Genomic DNA, 25,142 nt, shown 5'->3' on the forward strand with positions numbered 1-25,142 from the left:
TTGGAGTACCCTTCTGCCGAAGGCAGCGTCCGCTGAAGCGTAAGAATCAATCTTGTAGTGCCTGATGAAGGAATTTGGCGAGGCCCAAGTGGCTGCTTTGCAGACCTCCTCCAACGGGGCTTGAGTCGCCCAAGCGGCCGAGGTGGCTGCGCTCCTGGTGGAATGCGCTGTGATGTTCCTTGGAACTGAGAGGGAGGCCGACTCATAGGCCTTAGATATAGTCCCTCTGATCCAACGGCCTATTACTGTTGAAGACACTTTGGCCCCCATGACTCTGGGATGATAGGCTATAAAAAGTGCTTCTGACCTCCGAAAGGGTCCTGTGCGTTGGATATAGATTCTCAGCGCTCTGGTGAGATCCAGGGTGTGCCATCTAATCGCCAAGGGATGGTCTCGTTGGAGGCAGAAGGAAGGTAGGACAATATCCTGAGATCTGTGGAACATGGAACTAACCTTGGGTAAAAAGGTGGGGTCCAGTCGCAAGACTACCTTGTCCTGATGGAATTGACAAAGGTCCTGTCTGATTGAGAGGGCAGCCAGCTCCGAAATGCGTCGGGCAGAGGTAATAGCCACCAGAAATGCTACCTTAAAGGATAAGTACCTGAGGGACGCCGATTTTAGGGGTTCGTATGGTGCCTGCGTGAGGGAATGGAGAACCCGTGGCAAATCCCAGGATGGATACCTGTGGACCTTGGAAGGTCTGAGGTTGGCTATGCCCTTGAGGAATTCCTGAACTTCAGGGAAGGCTCGGAGAGGCTGTCTGCGGGGGCCCCCTAGGACAGATGAAATGGCAGCCAGATGACGCCGGAGGGTACTGGTGGAAAGTCCTTTATGGAAGCCTTGCATAAGGAAGGAAATAATTCTGTGTATGGGGATGCACAGAGGGGAAAGACCTTCCTGTAGACACCACTGGTGAAACTTGGGCCACGTGTGGTCGTAGATTCGATTGGTCGAACCCCTTCTGGCCTTTAAAATGACCTCCACTGAGTCGGGGTCATGACCACGCAGTTCTAAGTCTCTCCTGATAACAGCCAGGCGGTGAGGTGGAACCACTCCGGGTCTGGATGGAAAGAGGCCCCCTGCCGCAGCATATCCCCCGAAACGGGGAGTCGCCAAGGGTCCTGGACGGACAGCTGTTGGAGATCCGCGAACCAGGGCCGGCGGGGCCAATGAGGGGCGATTAAGATTACTCGGGCCCTCTCGGTGAGGACCTTGTGAATCACGTCCGGGAGGATTGGAATTGGAGGAAATGCGTAGAGTAGGCCTGGAGGCCATGGACTCCGGAGGGCATTGATTGCTTCCGCTCCCGGGGATGGAAATCTGGAAAAGAAGCGAGGGAGTTGGGCGTTCGCATTGGTCGCGAAGAGATCCAGGATTGGTAGGCCGAATCTGAGGCTGATTTGATGGAACAGGTCTTGGTGGAGGTTCCACTCTCCTGGGTCTATCGTTGCTCGGGATAGCCAATCCGCCTGGACGTTGAGGCTCCCCGAGATGTGATCGGCTAGGAGCGACTGGAGATGTTTTTCCGCCCAGAGGCCCAACTTGAGGGCCTCCCTCATGAGAGCCTTGGATCTCGTGCCCCCCTGTCTGCAGATATGGCTTTTTGTGGCAATGTTGTCGGTGAGAATGAGAACGTGCCGGTTGGGAATGCGAGGAGAGAACTGCTTCAGAGCCAGGGAAACGGCTCTTAACTCTAGCCAATTGATTGGCCTGGAAGCTTCCTCCGGGGACCACGTGCCCTGGGCTATCATCCCCTGGGCGTGGGCGCCCCATCCCGATAGACTGGCATCTGTGGTGATGACAAATTGATCCGGGCACCTGAACGGGGATCCTCTGTCCATGGCCGGAGACTTCCACCACTTGAAGGATCTGCGAACACTTAGTGGGATGACAATGCGCCGATTTGAGTTGCTGTGCCCCGATCTCTGAAAAGGTAACAGGAGCCACTGGAGTTCCCTAGCATGAAGGCGAGCCCAGGGAATGATGCCTATGCATGACACCATCTTCCCCAAAAGGGAAGAGAGAGTTACTATGGATACTGAAGAATTAGATAAAATGTTGGAAATTAACTCCACTATACTGAGTTTTCTCTCGGGAGAGAGAAAAACCTGGGAGGATTCTGAATCAATAATGGATCCCAGGTGAGAAATGGATGTGGAAGGTTGGAGGTGACTTTTATCAAAGTTGATGGAAAATCCATGGTCCTGAAGGACTGACATGGTGACAGAAAGGTCAGTTTTCACTTTCTCTAGGGAGTTCCCATGAACCAAAATATCATCAAGATAACATAAAATGTGGATGGGGAACGCCCGGATATAGGCCGCCAGGGACCCCAAGAGCTTTGTAAAGACCCGAGGGGCCGAGGAAAGGCCAAATGGCATCGCCCTATACTGGAAATGCCTGCCTTGAAAGGAAAAACGTAAAAATTTTCTGTGGCATTTGGCTATAGGAATGTGAAGGTAGGCCTCAGTGAGGTCTAAGGAGACCATGAAATCTCCCGTGTGAATGGCGGCCAAAATAGAAGATAAGGAGTGCATCTTAAACTTCCTATATTTGATGAATAGGTTTAGTTTCTTTAAATCCAAAATAGCTCTCCAACCTCCGGAGGACTTTGGAACCATAAATAGGATGGAGTAAAAACCTAGGCCCTTCTGACCGGAAGGGACCGGTTGAATGGCTCTGATGGACAATAGATGAGAAATGGCCTCCTCCATACGGTTACAATCTGAGGAGGACCTGGGAGAAGGGCAGGAAATAAAACGTTTAGGGGGAGGAGAAATAAATTCTAAAAGAAGGCCTGTTTGAACAGTGTCAATGACCCAGGGGTCCTTGGAGGTGAGACGCCAATTAGAGGCGAAATGAGCTAGACGACCCCCTATGGGAATAGAGGGAAGATTACCATCTAGGTTTTTTTGAAGCCCTGTTAGAGGAAGCTCCCCTTTGGAAGCGAAAACCTCTACCCCTGGAGTTCCTACCTTGGGAACGAAAGCGGGGGGAATACTGACCTGGAGATCTCTGATAGGAAGCCGCTTGATCTTGCTGGCGCCCTGGGCGACGAAAGGACTGCGTTTTGGTAGCCTTTTTTGTGGTTGGACCCAAAACTTTCTTCTTATCCGTGGTTTCCGTGAGGAGTGGATCCAGAAGATCACCGAAGAGAAGGTCGCGCTTTAAGGGACCCTGGGATAACTGCCACTTCTGGCGAACTCCCGCTTGCCAAGGGCGAATCCATAGGAGTCTTCTTGCCGTTGTAGAAGCTGCAATAGACTTAGCAGAAAATCTAGTAGATTGCAAGGTGGCATCAGCCACGTACTGGGCGGCTGCAAAGACCTTGTTGAAGTCTTGTTGACCTCTCAAGTCATCGGGAGGAATATGCTGTTGAAGTTGGCGAAGCCACAGCAGCATGGCTCTGGAGAAAAAGGAAGCCGCTGCAGAACTTTTAATGGCCCAGGAATCAGCGGTGAATCCTCTTTTGAGCATTTGCTCAATGCGCTTGTCCTCTGGGCGGAGGACTTCCTCCGCCTCGCCTGGCACAGCCGCTGCCGAGTGAAGGATCTTGACAGGTTCATCCGGTTTGGGAAAGGATAGAAGCTCTTCATAGGAAGAGGAAAGTTTGTACAACTTTCTGTCCTTGGTGGAGGGATTAAGGCCAGAGGCTGGAAATTCCCACTGTTTGAGTAAAGCATCTTTAAACAATTTAGGCATAGGAATTACCTCGTTATCCTCCTGTTCCTCTGTGAAGTAGGGTAAATTCTCCTCCGGGGGATCAGTGGAAGTGGAGGCTTGTTTCTCCTGGGCCGCTAATCCCGTAGAAATTCTAGCTTTGAGGAGGAGAGATTTGAATAATTGAGAAGGAAAAATAGTAATTGGAGAAGGAACCTTTATTTGGGATTCCTCATCATCTGATAAGCCTTGAAAAGGATCCTCATCATCCTCCATATCCTCATATTCGTCCTGGGAGGAATCTGAATCATCCTGAATAGGAGCTCTGACCGCTGGGGAAGAACCCAAGGGGCGGGAGGGACGAGAAGGAGGAGGAGGTAAGGGAAGCTCATTGATGGTGGAGAGTTTGGCATCAATGGCTTTGGACAACACAGCAAAAATAGATTGGAACTCAGGAGGTAAACTGGAAATATCAGCAGAAATGGCAGAAGAATCCCTAAAGGCCTGGGAGGATCCTGGCTGGGGGGAATCTTCAATAATATCTGGTTCCTCTGGACCTATGCCCCATAGGTTAGGTTGGGGTCTGTCTAGGTTTGGCTCATCCAGAGATAACACAGGGACCCCAGAAGGAGGTAGACTAGAAGCCTCTGGGGGGTCTTGACTACTGATTACTTGGGCCTGCACTTTCAAACGTTTTGCTGATTTGTCATGGATTTTTTGTAGGGCTAGGTCCCTTCTCTTCTCGGCCCTGGTGACCTTGGTCGAGGGGCGGGCCCCTGGAGAAGAGGAGGAAGAGGCCTGGGGGATACTAGTAATCTCATCGCCTGTAGGCCTGGCCTCTCTGGGACCTTTAGTTGTGCCTCTCTTGGGAAAGGTAGCCATAGTCTGACAATTAACAGAAGACAAGGCTGAGCCAATAACTGAATAATAAGGAGAAGAATTTCAAGGACTTCCCAAGAGGAATGGATCCTGCTTCGAGGCCTCGAAGCTGCTGAAACTTGAGGACAATCTGGGCAAACCCAGAGTTCGTGCCCCCAAATCCAGCGGGGCCAGCCTCCCTAAACTTTATAATTAAGTAAACCAAGGCACTCTGGTTGGAGGCTTAGCCGGTGGAGAATTTAGCCTGGGACCCCCAAGGCCCGCTCCGGGATCCACGCGGTGGACTGAGGCCTACGCGGCTGGCAGGAGGCCAACACGAGAGGCCTAGATTTAAAAAGGGCGCGAAGGCCTTCGCGCCGAAAAAATCGCTCCGTAATATTTCTTAAAGGGGAAGCGATCGACTAAGTCCAGGAGACTAGAAGGCGTCTCACTCCGCAGGAGGTATTTCTTAAGCCCTTAAATATTTTGTATACAATAAATAATCAATAAATCAATAGATTAATACTTGCACCAGGACCTCCAGGCCAAAGGATTAGAAGAATCCACAAGCGGCCGCGGGGATCGTATCCGGCAAAACCGCCGGGGGAAAACGAAACCGCAACTTCTCCAAAGGAAAAAAAGCCGAGCCGCAAACGGCTGGCGCTATTAGTGCAAGTAAATAATAATGATAAAACAAATCTTACTACTTTTGAAGAAAAAAGATCGAAGGGAAGGTGTTAGAATGTTGAACGAGCTATCACAATACAACCGCAGGATATGCGAACTGAGCGAATTCTGGGGAAGGGGCGGATCCGGCAAGCTTTTTTAATACTAGGCTCAGTTCCACCGGATTGGACATGAGCAACCCATGTGACTGCTGGACCCGCTCCTTCAGTACGGAGAAATTATTGTTATTATTATTGTTGTTGTTGTTGTTGTTGTTATTATTATTATTATTATTATTATTATTATTATTATTTATTGGATTTGTATGCCGCCCCTCTCCGCAGACTCGGGGCGGCTAACAACAGTGGTAAAACAACATGAACAATCCAATTAATAAAAACAACTAAAAAACCCTTATTATAAAAAACCAAACATACACACAAACATACCATGCATAACTTGTAATAGCCTAGGGGGAAAGGATAACTTAACTCCCCCATGCCTGGCGACAAAGGTGGGTCTTAAGAAGTTTGCGAAAGACAAGGAGGGTGGGGGCCGTTCTAATCTCTGGGGGGAGTTGGTTCCAGAGGGCCGGGGCCGCCACAGAGAAGGCCCTGTGAGAAAATTACATGATGCCAAGAATACTTTAACCATCATAAATATGAGCCAGTAGCCCGGCATTTGAATTTTGACCCATGAAGATGCTGTCATGGTCATAAGTGAGAAAAACACTCATAAGTCACTTTTTTCAATGCGTTATCCATAAAGTAAGATTACTTACTTTGTAACTATTTACTATTTTACTGAAAGAGTAGTAGATCCTTGGAACAAACTTCCAGCAGACGTTGTAGATAAATCCGCAGGAACTGAATTTAAACATGCCTGGGATAAACATATATCCATCCTAAGATAAAATACAGAAAATAGTATAAGGGCAGACTAGATGGACCAGGAGGTCTTTTTCTGCCGTCAGACTTCTATGTTTCTATGTTTCTATGTTTCTATGTAATGACCTACAAAGCCCTACGTGGCATCGGACCAGATTACTTACGGGACCGCCTTCTGCCACATAAATCCCAGCGGCCAGTTAGGTCCCTCAGAGTTGGCCTTCTCCAGGTCCCGTCAACCAGACAATGTCGTTTGGCGGGCCCTGGGGAAAGAGCCTTCTCTGTGGTGGCTCCAGCCCTCTGGAATCAGCTCCCTCCAGAGATTCAAACTGCCCCCACCCTCCTCGCCTTCCACAAGAGTCTTAAGACTCACCTATGTCGCCAGGCCTGGGGCAATTAGATCTTGCCCCCCTGACCAATAAATGTGATGCATGGTGTGATTGGATTGTCTGATTGAGTAATATAAAGGGTTTTTAGCTGTAGCTTTATAATGTATTAGATTTGTCTTGTACGCTTTGTTTCTATATTTATTCTGTGAGGCGCCCAGAGTTTTCAGAGAAGGGCAGCACATAAATCTAAATAATAATAATAATAATAATAATAATAATAATAATAATAATAATAATAATACGTTAGTTGGTTACTCTATTGCTGAAGTCGTATTTTGTTTGGAGCTGTTTATGCTAAGTTTGAATCGATTATGTGCTTGTGTGTTGTTGTGGTTGAAGGTGAAGTAGTCACTAACAGGTAGGACATTTTGGTATATGATTTTATGAACTACTGTTAGAGCAGATCGGAGGCGACATAGTTGTAAATTGTCTAATCCCAGTATTTCAGGTCTGTTGGAGTAAGGTGTTTTGCTGCGAGTGGAGTAGAGAACCCTTCTTGTGAAATATTTCTGGACTCTCTCACTTGTATTTATATTTGATATGCAATGCGGGTTCCATACAGGTGAGCTGTATTCTAGAATTGGTAATATTGGTAATGTTTATTTTTATTTATTTTTTTATTTGTCAAACAAGTATAGTATTATAGTACATATTAACATAACATAACATAAGTAGAAGGTAGTAATAGAAAGGATAATAAGACAGTAGGACAGGGACATTAGGCACAAAAGTGCACTTATGCATGCCCCTTACAGACCTCTTAGAAAAGGGGAGAGGTCAATTGTAGATGATCTAAGGTTGAAGATTTTGGGGTTGGGGGAAGCAACAACAGAGTCAGGTAATGAGTTCCAGGCGGTGACCCCTCTATTGCTGAAATCGTATTTTCTGCAGTCAAGTTTGGAGCGATTTACATTCAGTTTGTATCTATTACGTGCTCTTGTGTTGTTGTTGTTAAAGGCGAAGTAGTCACTGACAGGGAGTACATTATGATGTATGATTTTATGAACAACAGTTAAATCAGTTCAGAGACGACGTAGTTGTAAATTTTCTAGATTTAGTATTTGAAGTCTGGAGGAGTAGGGTAATTTGTTATGTGAGGAGGAGTGAAGGACTCTTCTTGTGAAGTATTTCTGGACTCCTTCGATTTTATTCATATCTGATGTGCAGTGTGGATTCCACACAGGTGAGCTATATTCTAGAATAGGTCTTACCAATGTTTTGTATGCTCTGGTTAATAAATCAGTGTTTCTAGAGAAGAAGCTACGTAAGATTAGGTTTATGATTCTTAATGCTTTTTTGGCAATGCTGTTACAGTGGGCTCTAGCACTTATTTATTTATTTATTTATTTATTTATTTATTTATTTATTTATTTATTTATTATTTGGATTTGTATGCCGCCCCTCTCCGAAGACTCGGGGCGGCTCACAACAAGTGGAACAAATCATAAATAATCCGACTAAATTTAAAATATTTGAAGATTTAAAAAAACCCATATACTAACAGACACGCACACAAGCATACCATGTATAAATTAAACATGCCCAGGGGGAGATGTTTCAGTTCCCCCATGCCTGACGGCAAAGGTGGGTTTTAAGGAGTTTACGGAAGGCAGGAAGAGTAGGGGCAGTTCTAATCTCCGGGGGAAGCTGGTTCCAGAGGGCCGGTGCCGCCACAGAGAAGGCTCTTCCCCTGTGGCCCACCAACCGACATTGTTTAGTTGACGGGACCCGGAGAAGGCCAACTCTGTGGGACCTAATGGGTCGCTGGAATTCGTGCGGCAGGAGGCGGTCTCGGAGGTATTCTGGTCCGATGCCATGAAGGGCTTTAAAGGTCATAACCAACACTTTGAATTGTGACCGGAAACTGATCGGCAGCCAATGCAGACTGCGGAGTGATGGTGAAATATGGGCATACCTAGGTAAGCCCATGACTGCTCTCGCAGCTGCATTCTGCACGATCTGAAGTTTCCGAACACTTTTCAAAGGTAGCCCCATGTAGAGAGCATTACAGCAGTCGAACCTTGAGGTGATGAGGGCATGAGTGACTGTGAGCAATGAGTCCCGGTCCAGATAGGGCCACAACTGGTGCACCAGGCGAACCTGGGCAAACGCCCCCCTCGCCACAGCTGAGAGATGGTTTTCTAATGTGAGCTGTGGATCGAGGAGGACGCCCAAGTTGCGGACCCTCTCTGAGGGGGTCAATAATTCCCCCCCCCCAGGGTAATGGACGGACAGATGGAATTGTCCTTGGGAGGCAGGAGCCACAGCCACTCCGTCTTATCCGGGTTGAGTTTGAGTCTGTTGACACCCATCCAGGCCCCAACAGCCTCCAGGCACCGGCACATCACTTCCACCGCTTCGTTGACTGGGCATGGGGTAGAGATGTAGAGCTGGGTATCATCAGCATATTGATGATACCTCACCCCATGTCCTTAGGTCATTGGAAATGAGGACTCCAAGGTCTTTGACTGAGTGAGGGTCCGCTGTTAGTTCAGTTTTACCAAGTACTGTATGTATTTAGTATTCGGATTCTTTTTACCAATGTGTAGGATGGAGCATTTGTTGGTAGAGATTTGAAGTTGTTCCAATTATTCCAATTTCTATGGGAGCTAGGTTGTGTCTTACTCTTTTGGGATGCCGCCCATCCCCTCCAGGGAATCCTGGACCCACAAAATTAATGCCAAGTAGTTCTCAAAGTGCCTCTCTAAACACTTTCTGCGATCCGTTTTGTGTGTGCAGATGGAAATCTCCACTCCAAGAAAAGCAGAGTTGACTCACAAAAGAGCCAACACACAACTCCCCCCTGCAATGCAGCAAGCCACAACTTGCAGAGCTGTCGACACAGCCACGTTTTAAAAGTTACAACGAGCCTTTGCAGTAGCCTTGGCCGAATCGGGAAGAAGCAATCTATCGACTGAGGCAGAAGGGTTTTTAAAATATATATATATATATTTATTATTATTATTATTATTATTATTATTATTATTATTATTATTATTATTTTATTTTAGCCAGGCTGTTAAAACAGAACAGAGAAGGCAAGAATTTTGACCCACTGCCAATGAGATAAATCTTTTTTTAAAAAAACTTCGGACATCATTCCCTGTTCAAAAACTTGGCAGAAAGTTTACAACTGGTGGAACATTAAAAAAGATCCTTAAAGATATTATAACAAAGTATTGAATAGTTAAATTTACTAGATTTAATATATTACATAGTGATATTTGATAGATAAGTTTATTTCTTTTTTTTTAATTGATTTTAATTATTTTAATTATAATTATATAACTGCTGGATAGTATTGAAAAGTTAAGATTTTTATGTCAGCATATATTAAATAGAGATATTTTATTGATAAGTTTATTTTTCTGTATTGATCTAAAATAGAATTAGTTTCTTTTTTTTTCTGTATTAAGTAGACTTCTATATCGAGCGGAGCAATTGTAGCTCCTTTTTGTGTTAAATGTTGTATGTCTTGTCCTGTCTTATATTTTTAAAAAAATCAATAAAAAATATTTAAAATAAAAGCAAAAATTTCTCGCCAGCGGTTTCCAACCCAATCCTTCCTTCTTTTTTTTCCCAACTCGCCAAGGAGATGGCAGAGTTAAATCTTCAGGGAAAGATTACCGAAAGTTACCAACCTGCTTTTCAGTTAAAAATAAAATAAAATAAAAAAACCTTTACAAATCCAATTGATCCGAGATTACAGGGTCCGGTTTCAAGGCAGGGAAATGTAATAAAAAGAGAAGAAAAGGAACCGGGGGGAAAAAAAAAAGCGACGCACAGCATTTTATTAAATGCGTCCATCGATGGCGTCAGCATAGCTGCAATCTATTTACATTCTCCCTGTTGCTAAAAGAGAAGTAGAAGGCATCTTTGCAAGCCTTGAGGCTTCGGAGCTAAAACAGCCAACGCCAAATGAGATTCTCCATCATCCAGATCATGGTTGTCCCAAAGATGCTCTTTTTCCCCCCCAAGACGCAGCTGGGATTTCTGGTTTTTCTTTTAAAGACGTTTCGCTTCTCATCCAAAGAAGCTTCTTCGATTCTGAGTGGATGGTGGGGAATGGACGGACTGATACTCCTTACAGACAGCTGGCCTTCTCCAGGTCCCGTCGGCCAGACAATGTCGTCTGGCGGGGTCTAGGGGAAGAGCCTTCTCTGTGGCGGCCCCGGCCCTGTGGAATCAGCTCCCTCCATAGATTTGCACTGCCCCCACCTTCCTTGCCGCCTCTATGTTGGTTGAGGCAGGCAGGAGTCCCTTGGGTCCCATTTGTTGGGGGTCAAAGGAAAGGGGAGGGTCTTGCCTTCTCTTTCTGCTCAAGATCCCCATGGACAATTGGTGGGTCACTGTGGGACACAGAATGCTGGACTCAATGGGCTTTGGCCCGAGTCAGCATGGCTCTTCTTTTGTTCTTATGTTCTTGCCTTTCGCAAGAGTCTTCAGACTCATTTATGTCACCAGGCATGGGGCAATTAGATCAACACACACCCCTCCCGGCCCCATTTACTAAATCTGATGTGGTTGTGAATGAATTGGCTGACTGATTTTAATATACAGTATTGGAAATTTGGTTTGTAATTTTTAATTAATTAGATTTGTTGTTGCATTGTTTATATTGTGTCTTGTGAGCCACCCCGAGTCTTCGGGGAAGGGCAGCATTCAAATCTAAATAATAATAATAATAATAATAATAATTATTATTATTATTATTATTATTATTATTATTATTATTGTTGTTGTTATTATTATTATTATTATTATTATAAGAAATAACGACAACAACATTTGGAGCAAATAGACAATGGGGAAAAATCAAATACAGGGTTTGGAATACATTCTTGGCAGAGAGTAACAATGAAAGAGCTTGCAAGCCAGTAAGAGCTGAGAACATCATTAGTACCTGGTTAGAGCTGGAAAGAAACTTACTCAGAACAAGTTAAAGTAATGAAAAAACCCTGCAAAGACTTAGAGCTTAGAAAACATTCTTCTTTACAGAGAGTAACAATAAAAGAGCCTGCAAGGAAAGAGCTGGGAAGATCGTTAACAGCTAGTTAGGGCTGAAAAAAAGCTACAGAGTATAAGACGCACCCTAATTATCAGCCTCTTTTAGGGAGGAAAAAGGTGCATCTTATACACCAAAAAATACGGTAAGTCACCTTTTCCAGTGCCGTCGTCACTTTGGAACAGTCACTAAGTGAAACGTTGTAAGCCAAGGATTGTCTGTACTCATGTCGAACGTAGCTTTTTGTGTCTGTTGTAAAGAAAACACTGTGGCTTGTGGTCAGTCCAAGGTGGATGTTTGTTAGTATAAAAATAGGAACATGTGCAATTGAGACCCATCAAAGCAGAGTAAAGTTACTCCATGTGATTTATTCCCAAAGGGCATTTCTGCCAACAGCATGACAAGCCGGCTCTTAGCACAGACTTCAATGATGAAGATAATAATAAAAATAATCATTTACCGAGAACAGTTTAATCCTGTGACAGTACAGGTAGTTCTTCATTTACAAGAATTAGCTTATTGACTGTTATATATACAGCACTTATATACAAGGGGGGGGGGGGAGATACTTTTCTTGCTGAATATAAGAAATGATTTGCCTGATGTATAGTTGGAATCAGTAAACTAGGAACACTGGGTTTTAGAAACATAGAAACATAGAAGACTGACGGCAGAAAAAGACCTCATGGTCCATCTAGTCTGCCCTTATACTATTTCCTGTATTTTATCTTACAATGGATATATGTTTATCCCAGGCATGTTTAAATTCAGTTACTGTGGATTTATCTACCACGTCTGCTGGATGTTTGTTCCAAGGATCTACTACTCTTTCAGTGAAATATTTTCTCACGTTGTTTTTGATCTTTCCTCCAACTAACTTCAGATTGTATCCTCTTGTTCATGTGTTCACTTTCCTATTAAAAATACTTCCCTCCTGGACCTTATTTCACCCTTTAACATATTTAAATGTTTCGATCATGTCCCCCCCTTTTCCTTCCATCCTCCAGACTATATACTTAATGATTGAGTTCATTAAGTCTTTCCTGATACATTTTATGCTTAAGACCTTCCATCATTCTTGTAGCCCGTCTTTGGACCCGTTCAATTTTGTTAATACAGTGATCCCCCGCTCGTTGCGAGGGTTCCGTTCCAGGACCCCCCGCAACGAGCGGGTTTTCGCGAAGTAGCGCTGCGGAAGTAAAAACACCATCTGCGCATGTGCAGATGGTGTTTTTAACTTCCGCAGCGCTAGCGAGGAGCCGAAGATTGGGGGCGGCGCGGCTGTTTTAAAACATCGCCGCCGACATGGGGGGCTCGCTAGCACCCCCCCGAACCCCCAACCCGGGTTTGGGGGGGTGCTAGCAAGCCCCCCATGTCGGCGGGGACATTTTAAAACACCCGCGCGGCTTTCCAATGAGTCCCAAAGACAAACGCGGAAGTTTGACGTTTGTCTTCGGGACTCATTGGAAAGCTCCGATCGTTTTAAAACAGTTGCGCCGTTCTCCGCTGACTCCTGGCGAACTTCCCCGCTTTAGGAGTCAGCGGAGAACGTCGCGCCTGCTTTAAAATGATCAGAGCTTTCCAATGAGTCCCGAAGACAAACGCGGAAGTTTGACGTTTGTCTTCGGGACTCATTGGAAAGCTCCGATTGTTTTAAAACAGTTGCGCCGTTCTCCGCTGACTCCTGGCGAACTTCCCCGCTTTAGGAGTCAGCGGAGAACGGCGTGCCTGCTTTAAAACGATCGGAGCTTTCCAATGAGTCCCGAAGACAAACGCGGAAGTTTGACGTTTGTCTTCGGGACTCATTGGAAAGCTCCGATCGTTTTAAAACAGTTGCGCCGTTCTCCGCTGACTCCTGGTGAACTTCCCCGCTTTAGGAGTCAGCGGAGAACGGCGCGCCTGCTTTAAAACGATCGGAGTTTTCCAATGAGTCCCGAAGACAAACACGGAAGTTTGACGTTTGTCTTCGGGACTCATTGGAAAGCTCCGATCGTTTTAAAACAGTTGCGCCGTTCTCCGCTGACTCCTGGCGAACTTCCCCGCTTTAGGAGTCAGCGGAGAACGGCGCGCCTGCTTTAAAACGATAGCTTTCCAATGAGTCCCGAAGACAAACGCGGAAGTTTGATGTTTGTCTTCGGGACTCATTGGAAAGCTCCGATCGTTTTAAAACAGTTGCGCCGTTCTCCACTGACTCCTGGCGAATTTCCCCGCTTTAGGAGTCAGCGGAGAACGGCGCGCCTGCTTTAAAACGATCGGAGCCGGCCGGCTCCGATCGTTTTAAAACAGGCGCGCCGTTCTCCGCTGACTCCTGGCGAACTTCCCGGGCGAAGGGCGAAGGGCGGACGGGCGGGTGCTGGGGGGGACTTCGCCCTCCCGCCAGCAAGAGGGGGAAGACCCAGGGAAGCCGCCCAGCAGCTGATCTGCCGGGCGCCATCTACACATGCGTGCCCATAGAAAAAAGGGCACGCATGCGCAGATGGTGTTTTGACTTCCGGGTTCAAAAATCGCAAATTACCCTGTTCGCAATGGTCGGGGACGCAATAACCGGGGGATCACTGTATCTCTTTGTAGGTGAGGTCTCCAGAACTGAAGACAGTATTCCAAATGTGGTCTCACCAGCGCTCTATATAAGGGGATCACAATCTCCCTCTTCCTGCTTGTTATACCTCTGTTTTCACACAACATACATGTTATTAAGTTCAAGTTATTACTTTGAACTTTACATAATCATCCTAGAATCTAGGTTAGAAACTACCTGTAAATATTGATTTTTCTAATTCAATGCAGAGGTTTTATTTTTTTTAAAAAAAAGTTTTTCCAAATTTTAAAAACAACTTTTCTATAATTTAATACAGATCTATGACTGTTTTTTTTAAGTTTTTCACATTTCTTATAATTACCTCTTTATAAATACATATATTACATTACACGTTTATATATTTCTTGCTGTTTGTACATCCTTTCACATTTTATCCCAGTCTTTATTGCCAATCCAATTATTCCAAATCTGATGCTATTCTGAAATGCTAATTCCCTTAATCCTCATGGTCATCCTATCTATTTCTGCACATCTAAAGATTTTGCCTGTGATATTATTTTCTGGCAGGGTAACAATGCAGAGGGTTTCTATTAATTCTAAATTCTGTGTGAATTTTATTTCCAGTAGAAATTAGTGTATTGATCTTGGATTCTATTCAGGTATCATGTATGCTATTTAATTTTCAAAGATCAATCTATAATTTAGATTATCTATTAATTTAAGTTATAAAATATATTTTAAAAATAACATTTTTTCTATAAACTGTTCTGTTAAATAATTATTTAATTTGGTTTTTTAAAAATATTTTCTTTCCCTAGCAGCTGACTACAAATAGCTTCCAGCAGGCCTGAGGTCGTTGATTGGATGGTGTAGGGTTCTCCTTTACTTTGGAAAGGAAATTGTTCTTTTTTAGATGTCCTGATATCAAATTGTATGTGTTATGTATTTTTCCTTGGTGAGCACCTAGAGTCCATAGGGAGTTGGGCAGCGTACAAATTGAATTGAATACATAGATATATGCACACATACATACATGCATACATACAAACATACATACCATACATACATACAGGTTATATATATTGTTATATTTAGGAAGTGGGGTTTGTTCTCTGAATATATGCAATTGCATATACAGTGATCCCCCGCTCGTTGCGAGGGTTCCGTTCCAGGACCCCCCGCAACGAGCGGGTTTTCGCGAAGTAGCGCTGCGGAAGTAAAAACACCATCTGCACATGTGCAGATGGTGTTTTTACTTCCGCAGCGCTAGCGAGGAGCCGAAGATTGGGGGCAGCGCGGGTGTTTTAAAACGTCCCCGCCGACATGGGGGGCTCGCTAGCACCCCCCCAAACCCGGGTTGGGGGTTCGGGGGGTGCTAGCGAGCCCCCCATGTCGGCGGGGACGTTTTAAAACACCCGCGCGCCTTCCCAACTGAGCCCTCAAGCCAAGCGCAGAAGTTCGCCCTGGCGCAGGCAACACGCGCTGCCATCTTCCGGGCCAGCCAGGCTCAGCGGATCAAGCCCGGCTCCTCTCGGCCCAGCATCCCGGGCCAAGCGGCTGCCTTCCGTCACTGAGCCTGGCTCGCCCGGAAGATCGTAGCGCGCGTTGGCTGCAGCGGCGGCGACATTGCTGCCGGCTTGGCTTCCCTCGCCGCTGCAGCCAACGCGCGCTACAATCTTCCGGGCGAGCCAGGCTCAGTCATGGAAGGCAGCTGCTTGGCCCGGGATGCTGGGCCGAAAGGAGCTGGGCTTGAAGATCGCAGCGCGCGTTGGCTGCGGTGGCAAGGGCTTGCGATGGAGGGTGGAGGAAGCGGCCATGGGAGGGCGAGCTGCCTCAGGGAGGAGGATCGGGCGGGACCAGGTGGGGGCTGGAATTTCTCCGCTGGGAAGAAGCGGCGATGTATCATCCGTCTACCTCTGTCGGCTGCTCCGGGCCAGGGCGAAGGGCGGGCGAGCGGGTGCTGGGGAGGGCTTCTCGCCCTCCCGCCAGCAAGAGGGGGAGCGAACGGCGTGGGCGGGCGAAGGGCGGGCGAGCGGCAGCGAGGAGTTTGCATGGGCGGTGGGGAAACTCCTCGCTGATGCCAGCAAGAGGGGGAAGACCCAGGGAAGCCGCCCAGCAGCTGATCTGCCGGGCGCCATCTACGCATGCGTGCCCATAGAAAAAAGGGCACGCATGCGTAGATGGTGTTTTGACTTCCGGGTTGAAAAATCGCAAATTACCCTGTTCGCAATGGTCGGGGACGCAATAACCGGGGGATCACTGTATATAGTTGCACATATACAACTGACCACTTAGCGCTCATCAAATGATCTAAGTGCCAAACCCACTGCAACAACATCCCCCAAAAGGCCTCAAGAGTTGCTAACCTAATCCTACATAGCTTCTGCTCGGGCAATCTCACACAACTCACCAGACCAATCCTTGAATACAGCTCATCTGTCTGGAACTCACACTGTATTTCAGACATAAACACTCTAGAACAGCAGTCCTCAAACTACAGCCCGGGGGCCGGATGCGGCCCGCTGAGGCAATTTATCTGGCCCACGGCAGCACACTGAGATTTTACATGGAGCCGGGTGTTGGAGTTGAGGGCGGGGAGCGACGAAAGTGCAACGCCGGCTAAAGTTTTTCTTTTTTTTGAATAGCAAAGGTTTTTCTTATTTTGAATGTTGCACGTGCACGAGCACTCCCCATCCCCTTGTGGGCTGGCAGGGAGATGGGGGCGGAGAGGCCACAACCGAGAGGCTCGGCACCTGCCCATCCGCAGCGGGCGATAGCGGCTGCGGCTGCCTTTCTTTCTCCCACCTATATCTACATCCGCTGGCCATCACTGCAGGTTCCTCAGGCGGGAGCTGCCACTCCCCCCTGGGCAGCCCAGCCAGGCAACCGTAGAAAGTGAGCGGGACAGAGAGAAAGAGAGAGAGATAGATAGTGAGAGAGAGAGAGAGAGAAAGAAAACAAGAGAAAGAGTGAGAGAGAGAGAGAAAGCAAGCAAGAGAGAGAGGGACAGAGAGAGAGAAAGAAAGGGAGAGATAGAGAGGGAGAGAGGAAGAGGGAGAGATAGAGTGAGAGAGAGAGGAAGAAATCAAGAGAGAGAAAGAAAGCAAGAGAGAGAGAGAAAGGAAGAGGGAGAGATAGAAAGAGAATGAGTGAGAGAGAAAGAAAGCAAGAGAGAGAAAGAGGGACAGAGAGAAAGAGAGAAAGAAAGGAATAGAGAGGGAGAGAGAAGGAAAGAGGGAGAGATACAAAGAAAGTGAGCGAGAGAGAGAGAAAGACAGTGAGAGTGAGAGAGAGAGAAAGAGAGAGAAAAAAAGGAGAGGAAGGAAGAGAGAGAGAAAGAAAGAAAGAGAAAACTCGGCAAGGTGTTCGGGACTTGCTCCACTTCACCTCCTCCTCCTCCCTCAAGGCGGCGGCATTAATAAAACCGCAGAGGTTTTTTTTACAGTCTGACCCTCCAACAGTCTGAGGGACAGTGAACTGGCCCCCTGTGTAAAAAGTTTGGGGACCCCTGCTCTAGAAAACGTCATGAGATACTTTACCAGAAGAGCCCTTCACTCCTCCACTTGCAACAGAATCCCCTACGCAACTAGACTTACAAGTCTAGGCTTAGAAAGCTTAGAACTACGTCGCCTTTAACACGACCTAAGCAGAGCCCATAAAATCATCTGCTACAACGTCCTTCCTGTCCACAACTACTTCAGCTTCAACCACAACAATACACGAGCATACAACAGATACAAAAATTAAAGTAAACCGCTCTAAACTCGACTGCAAGGAAATAGGACTTTAGTAATCGAGTAGTTGATGCATGGAACTCACTACCTGACTGTAGTATCATCGCCTAACCCCCAAAACTTTACTCTTAGATTATCCACTGTTGATCTCTCCCGATTCCTAAGACTCGACTTGATTAGAGTAGAGTAGAGTTGAGTAGAATAGAAAATAAGGAGTGAAGTGGAATGGAATAGAATTAAAATAGGATAGGATAGGATAGAAAATAGGGAGTGGAATGGAATAGAATTAAAATTAAAATTATTAAAATTAAAATCAAAATTAATTAAAATTAAAATTATTAAAATTAAAATAATAGAATAGAATCGGAATAGAATAGGCATAGAATAGAACAGAATAGATGGAGTGGAGTAGGATGGGATGGGACCAGGAATAAAATATTAGATTGAAACAGAACAGAATACAACATAACAGAGTGCAGAACAGAGCAGAATTATCTATTGGCCCAGTGTGGTTGGACACACACAAGGAATTTGTTTCCTGTGCATAAGCTCTCAGTGTGCATTACAAGCAATTGGTGATAAATCACGGATCGTAAAATACGTTCATCACAAATCACAGGCTACAATACTCAGTTTTAAACATGCCTGGGATAAACATCTATCCATCCTAAGATAAAATACAGAAAATAGTATAAGGGCAGACTAGATGGACCATGGGGTCTTTTTCTGCCGTCAGACTTCTGTGTTTCTATGTTTCTGTTTCAGTGACAACCGTACGATATTAAATAAGCAACCGACACAAATTATAACTAGGGTACTAAACAGAACCATACAAATGGTAAGATGCAAGTAATGAAGTTGTAGTCCTAAAGAGAGAAGGAAGTAGGCAATAGAAATCACTGGAAGGAAGAATAGTAAGTTTGACAATGTTGTGGCAATGAGTTGTTTGTTTGGTTTATTTACTTGATTGATTGATTAGCCGCCCAACTCCTTCCGGACTTTGGACAGCCTACAATTTTAAACAATGTAAAAACTATTTTAGAACCCTAAAAAATAAATCATTCATATCCTTAGCAGAGTGCATGGGGCGGAGGGGTCAGTAACTCGGTTGTTAAGTGAATCTGGCCACCCCTTTAACGTTGCTCAACAGAAGGTCACAAAAATGACCGTCATAAATACGGGTCAGCTGCCAAGTGTCCGAATTTTGATCCCCTGACCCAGGGGACGGTCGCTATGTGTGAAAAACAGCCACAAGTCCCTTTTTTTTTCCCCCAGCGAAGTTTCGTCCCTTCGAACCGTCCCGGAAATAACAAACGGTTGTAAACTTGACAACGGCCTGCACGGTGGTTGTTCTCCTAGGTAGCAGGAAGGGCATTCTGCACATGGTCAGAGGCCTTCCTTCCAGGAATGTTCAGAGACACCAACCCCTTTTCCTAGGACAGGGGTAGGCAAAGTTGGCTCTTCTAAGACATGCGGACTTCAACTTCCAGAATTCCTGAGCTAGCATGATAGGTCCTTCCTTCCAGCGACCGGTTAGGTCCCACACCGGACCAGATTATCTCAGGGACCGCCTTCTGCTGCACGAATCCCAGCAACCAGTTAGGTCCCACAGAGTGGGTCTTCTCCGGGTCCTGTCAACTAAACAATGCCGCTTGGCGGGACCCAGGGGAAGAGCCTTCTCTGTGGTGGCCCCGGCCCTCTGGAACCAACTCCCCCCAGAGATTAGAATTGCTCCCACCCTCATTGCCTTTCGTAAGCTACTTAAAACCCACCTCTGCCGCCAGGCATGGGGGAATTAAGATATTCTTTCCCCCGAGGCCTTTACAATTTTATGCATGGTATGTTTGTATGTATGATTGGTTTTTATATAATGGGTTTTTAACTGTTTTTGGTATTGGATTTTGTTATTTACTGTTTTACTGCTGATGTTAGCCGCCCCGAGTCTGCGGAGAGGGGCGACATACAAATCCAATAAATAAATAAATAAAATAAAATATTATTGTTGTTGTTATTATTATTATTAAGTTTTATTTATAAACATATATACACATAACACACAAAACAAAGACATTTAAAAACATTGGACATTTGTGCAGCAAATCTGTGTTACAATTCTTATTGTGCCCACACTTTATATTACACAACAATTTTTACATATTTATGATAAACCAGTTTTCCAACTCGTTCTCCTAGATAGCAGGAAGGGCACTCTGCACATGGTCAGAGGCCCTTCCTTCCAGGAACATCCAGAGACACCAATCAGCTCTTTGGGGGGGGGGGCAAAGGAGACAGGCCAAGAAGGCCCCAAAATAAGCCAAAACAACCTAATCCAGCGATCTTCCAAGGATGCGCCAAAAGCGCAACTCAGTTGCAATCAATCTCAGGGCAACATTGTTACTATAACACAAAACACACAAAGACACTCACACAAAAGCCTGCGCGCTCCGCAAAGGTGGGAAAGGAGGCCTTTGCGCCCCTCTGGGGTGGCTCCAAGGGATGCCCCCCCCTCCGATTCCCATCCAACAAACACGCGCACCGCGATCCTGAGAGCCCGGGGGCGCCCGCTTGCAAAAAGGCTGCCCGAGGTTTGCACGCCCCAAAGAAACCACCCCGCCCCCCGGAGACTTTCCAAGCTCGCCCCCTTTTATGACTTCCCCCCTCCCCGATCCTCCAAAAAGCGCTGCGCAAAACTAGGCGGGCATGAGGATGCGCGCGCAGCTTCTCACCTGCAACACTTCGCCGCCGCCTTGCCCGGGTTGAAAAAGCAAGACTCGAGCCCTACACTGCGCCTGCGCGGGATGAGCGGAGCTCTCCCTCCTCCTCTTCCCATTCTCGCCGCTTGCCGAACGCTCCGAGGAGGGAACCGGCTCCGCCCCTTTCTAGGCCGAGCGCTCACTCTCATTGGTCGTAGTTCGCAGCGTTGCTGGAAGCGGTGGGCCGGCTGGCCGGCGGGACTCGCGAGACCGGCATGCCTCTCGGGTTGGAAAGGGAGATTGTAGGAGGAGTGGGAGAGGGGGCGGGGAAGGAGCGTGCCGTCACATCCCCAGCACCGTTCTGATTGGCTCCCTTCGGATTGACCCCAGCAGGGATTCTCATTCATAAATTTGGAAAGGGGAAGTGAGGCTTTGAAAATCTCAGTGGGGTTTTCTAAGGCAGCGTTTCCCAACCTTGGCAACTTGAAGACATTTGGACTGGGGAATTCTGGGAGTTGAAGTCCAGATATCTTCAAGTTGCCAAGGTTGGGAGTAGAATGGAATAGAATAGAATAGAATTTTATTGGCCAAGTGTGATTGGACACACAAGGAATTTGTCTTGGTGCATATGCTCTCAGTGTACATAAAAGAAAAAGACACATTTGTCAAGAATCATATGGTACAACACTTAATGATTGTCATAGGGGTCAAATAAGCAATGAAGAAACAATCTGTAGATCTGCAGGGCAGCGGTTCAAATCTCATCACCGGCTCAAGGTTGACTCAGCCTTCCATCCTTCCAAAGTGGATGAAATGAGGACCCAGATTGTCAGATAGGCTGGCTCTGTTTAAAAAAAAGGGCTATTGCTAACATGTTGTAAGCCGCCCTGAGTCTAAGGAGAAGGGCGGCATAAAAATCAAATAAATAAATAAATAGATAGATGGATGGATGGATGGATAGATAAATATAACATAATCAGTATCATAAAATCCCCAACTACACAACCGTACACATTCAACCCAGTTAGTCATACAATGGAAGTCAGAAAACCCAACGAAGGGGGGATGTAATCATCCCCACGCCTTTACTCTTTACTCTTTATCACAGTCACTCATGCCCTCATCACCTCGAGGTTCAACTACTGCAATGCTCTCTACATGGGGCTACCTCTGAAGAGTGTTCGGAAACTACAGATCATGCAGAATGCAGCTGCGAGAGCAATCATGGGCTTACCTAGGTATGCCCACGTCTCATCAACACTCCATGGCCTGCATTGGTTGCCGATTAGTTTCCAGTCACAATTCAAAGTGATGGTAATGACCTATAAAGCCCTACATGGCATCGGACCAGAATACCTCCAGGACCGTCTTCTGCCGCATGAATCCCAGCGGCCGATTAAGTCCCACAGAGTCGGTCTTCTCCGGGTCCCGTCGACTAAACAATGTCGTCTGGCGGGGCCTAGGGGAAGAGCCTTCTCTGTGGCGGCCCCAGCCCTCTGGAATCAACCCCCCCTCCTCGCCTTTTGCAAGTCTCTGAAAACCCACCTATGTCGCCAGGCATGGGGTAGCTCATGTATCTATCCCCTTGCTAATAGGATTTATGTATGGTATCATTGGTTTTTGTGATTATATTTAATGATAAAGGTTTTAGACAAAAATTTTAATTATTGGATTTGTTATATGTTGTTTACTATTGTTGTGAGCCGTCCCGGGTCTTCGGAGAAGGGCGGCATACAAATCTAATAAATTATTATTAAATTATTATTATTATTATTATTATTATTATTATTATTAGTAGTAGTAGTAGTAGTAGTAATAGTAGTAGTATTAATCAGACATCTTTGACTACAAAGCCCATCACCTCCACCACCTAGAGATGGCTGTGTGTGATGGGAAGTGTAGTCCAAGACAAGCTTCCAGACCTACCGTTTAGGACATTTCAAAGACAAATTCAACGCTGAGGGGCAGTTAATTTTCCAAGGAAAAATAATATCAAAATTAAAATGTTGGAATGGACCCTGTCCATTTGGAGAACAACCTCAAGACAAGTCTGGATAATTTACCATAAAATTTACGACATAATTATCCGAATGGCTAAGAAGGAGGTCAGGGAGGCATATATTTATTTCTCTAAGTTCATTATTTTGTACAGATAGCTTTCCAAAGGCCTGAACTCTATCGTTTGTCACTGGTAGATTAATTCTAATGTGAAAGTTGGACACTGTGGCTTGCAATAAATATGTCGAATTTAGTTTCCCGATAGTCCAGCGAGATGGGTGATGCTAAAAATCGACTGCCACAAGGTCATCTGGGAAGGGTTCCCCAGCATGGATGAAGTTTGGAGTCCTAATTGTAGACTCATAGGGCTGGCAGGGATCTTAGTGGACCTCTAGTCTAACCCCCCCTCTCCAGGAAAGGAAGAAGTTGTCCAAATGTTTCTGGATAGAGTCCAGTGATGCCGCACCCACAACTCTGGGAACTAAGCTGTTCCATGGGTTGGTTGTTCTCATGATCACCATGGTCTAGTGATTGGCCCACAGTCAGCCAATCATCATCCGTGGTTAAGGAGGTACTAGAACTCACATCAACACAGTTAAGGAGGACCTAGAACTCATCACCACCACCTAGTGATTGGCCCAAAGTTATCCAAACATCTTTCACAGTTAAGGAGGACCTAGAATTCACCACCGCCTAGTGATTGGCCCAAAGTTAGCCAATCATTATCCATGGTTAAGGAGATACTAGAACTTCCCATCACCACAGTTAAGGAGGACCTAGAACTCACCACCACCTAGTGATTGGCCCAAAGTTAGCCAATCATTATCCATGGTTAAGGAGATACTAGAACTTCCCATCACCACAGTTAAGGAGGCTAGAACTCACCACCACCTAGTGATTGGCCCAAAGTTAGCCAAACATCTTTCACAGTTAAAGAGGACCTGGAACTTACCACCACCTATTGATTGGCCCAAAATCAGCCAACCATCACCCATGGTTAAGGATGTACTAGAACTCAACATGTGCCGGTGCCTGGAGGCTGTTGGGGTCTGGATGGGTGTCAACAGACTCAAACTCAACCCGGATAAGACGGAGTGGCTGTGGGTTCTGCCTCCCAGGGACAATTCCATCTGTCCGTCCATAACCCTGGGGGGGGGATTATTGACCCCCTCAGAGAGGGTCCACAACTTGGGCGTCCTCCTCGATCCACAGCTCACATTAGAGAAACATCTTTCAGCTGTGGCGAGGGGGACGTTTGCCCAGGTTCGCCTGGTGCACCAGTTGCGGCCCTATTTGGACCGGGAGTCACTGCTCACAGTCACTCATGCTCTCATCACCTCGAGGCTCGACTACTGTAACTTTCTCTACATGGGGCTTCCTTTGAAGAGCGTTCAGAAACTTCAGATCGTGCAGAATGCAGCTGCGAGAGCAATCATGGGCTTCCCAAGGTATGCCCATGTTACTCCAACACTCCACAGTCTGCATTGGTTGCCGATCAGTTTCCGGTCACAATTCAAAGTGTTGGTCTTGATCTATAAAGCCCTTCATGGCATCGGACCAGAATACCTCCAGGACCGCCTTCTGCCGTATGAATCCCAGCGACCGATTAGGTCCCACAGAGTTGGCCTTCTCTGGGTCCTGTCGACTAAACAATGTTGTTTGGCAGGTCCCAGGGGAAGAGCCTTCTCTGTGGCGGCCCCGACCCTCTGGAACTAGCTCCCCCCTGAGATTAGAACTGCCCCACCCTCCTTGCCTTCCGCAAACTCCTTAAAATCCACTTCTGCTGTCAGGCATGGGGGAACTGAGATAACTTCCCCAGGCCTATACTGTTTATGTATGGTATGTTATGTGCATGTTTGTTTGTTTTAAAATTATGGGTTTTTAGCTTTCTAATTATTGAATTTGTATTATATATTGTTTTCTGTTGCTGTTGTGAGCCGCCCCGAGTCTGCGGAGAGGGGGCGGCATACAAATTTAATAGATAGATAGATAGATAGATAGATAGATAGATAGATAGATAGATAGATAGATAGATAGATAGATAGATAAAATAATAGTGATTGCCCCCAAAATCAGCCAACCATCTTTCATGGTTAAGGAAGACCTAGAACTCACAACTGCCTAGTGATTGGCCGAAAGTCAGCCAACCAGCCTTTGTGGTTAAGGCTCACCATCTTCCTGCTTCCCACCTGGTGCTCTAACCACTAGGCCACACTAGTTATTTTCTGCTTCTGATTAGTTTGTGTTAGTTTTTATGTGCCTTGCAAAACTTCAATAAAATCTGTTTGAGAAAGCATTAAGGTTATAAAGATATATCCTGATGACAGCTTCGGAGGGCTTCTCCCCACCCCTTTCCTGGATGTCTCCAAGATTTGATACCTGGTGTTCTCTGCATCCCATAAATCTTCACCGCCCGAAATGATTAAACTGAAACAGCTGCTTGTAATGACTGAAAAAATAAGGAGCTGAGACAACAATGGGCTTCAGACTTAATGCTACCAATTACAGAAATACGCAGGGCCTGTAAAAATTGTTATTATTACATTTAAAATGGCTACCACCGATGGCTCTGCACCATAAATTCCATAATGCAATTAATTCTTTATGCTTTCCTAATCTGCTTAGAGAGATGATTAAAGTTTCCCTCCTAAACCACATAAAAAGCCAATCATCCCATTTATTAAAATATCTGTAGGATTGTTATAAATGACGC

The 25,142-nt window shown here is 46.0% G+C and overlaps 1 long non-coding RNA gene across 1 annotated transcript in view; it reads right to left on the reverse strand.

Moving 5' to 3' along the window:
- LOC139166033 (uncharacterized) overlaps positions 1 to 20,566 on the reverse strand; it is a 73,511-nt gene extending 52,945 nt beyond the window's left edge. The window contains exon 1 of the long non-coding RNA XR_011558869.1: positions 20,465 to 20,566. This is a non-coding gene — a long non-coding RNA (uncharacterized lncRNA). The remainder of the gene's footprint in view (positions 1 to 20,464) is intronic.
- Between the last annotated feature and the right edge of the window lie 4,576 nt (positions 20,567 to 25,142).

Source organism: Erythrolamprus reginae, chromosome 3 (genome assembly GCF_031021105.1).
Source record: "Erythrolamprus reginae isolate rEryReg1 chromosome 3, rEryReg1.hap1, whole genome shotgun sequence".
NCBI lineage: Eukaryota > Metazoa > Chordata > Lepidosauria > Squamata > Dipsadidae > Erythrolamprus > Erythrolamprus reginae.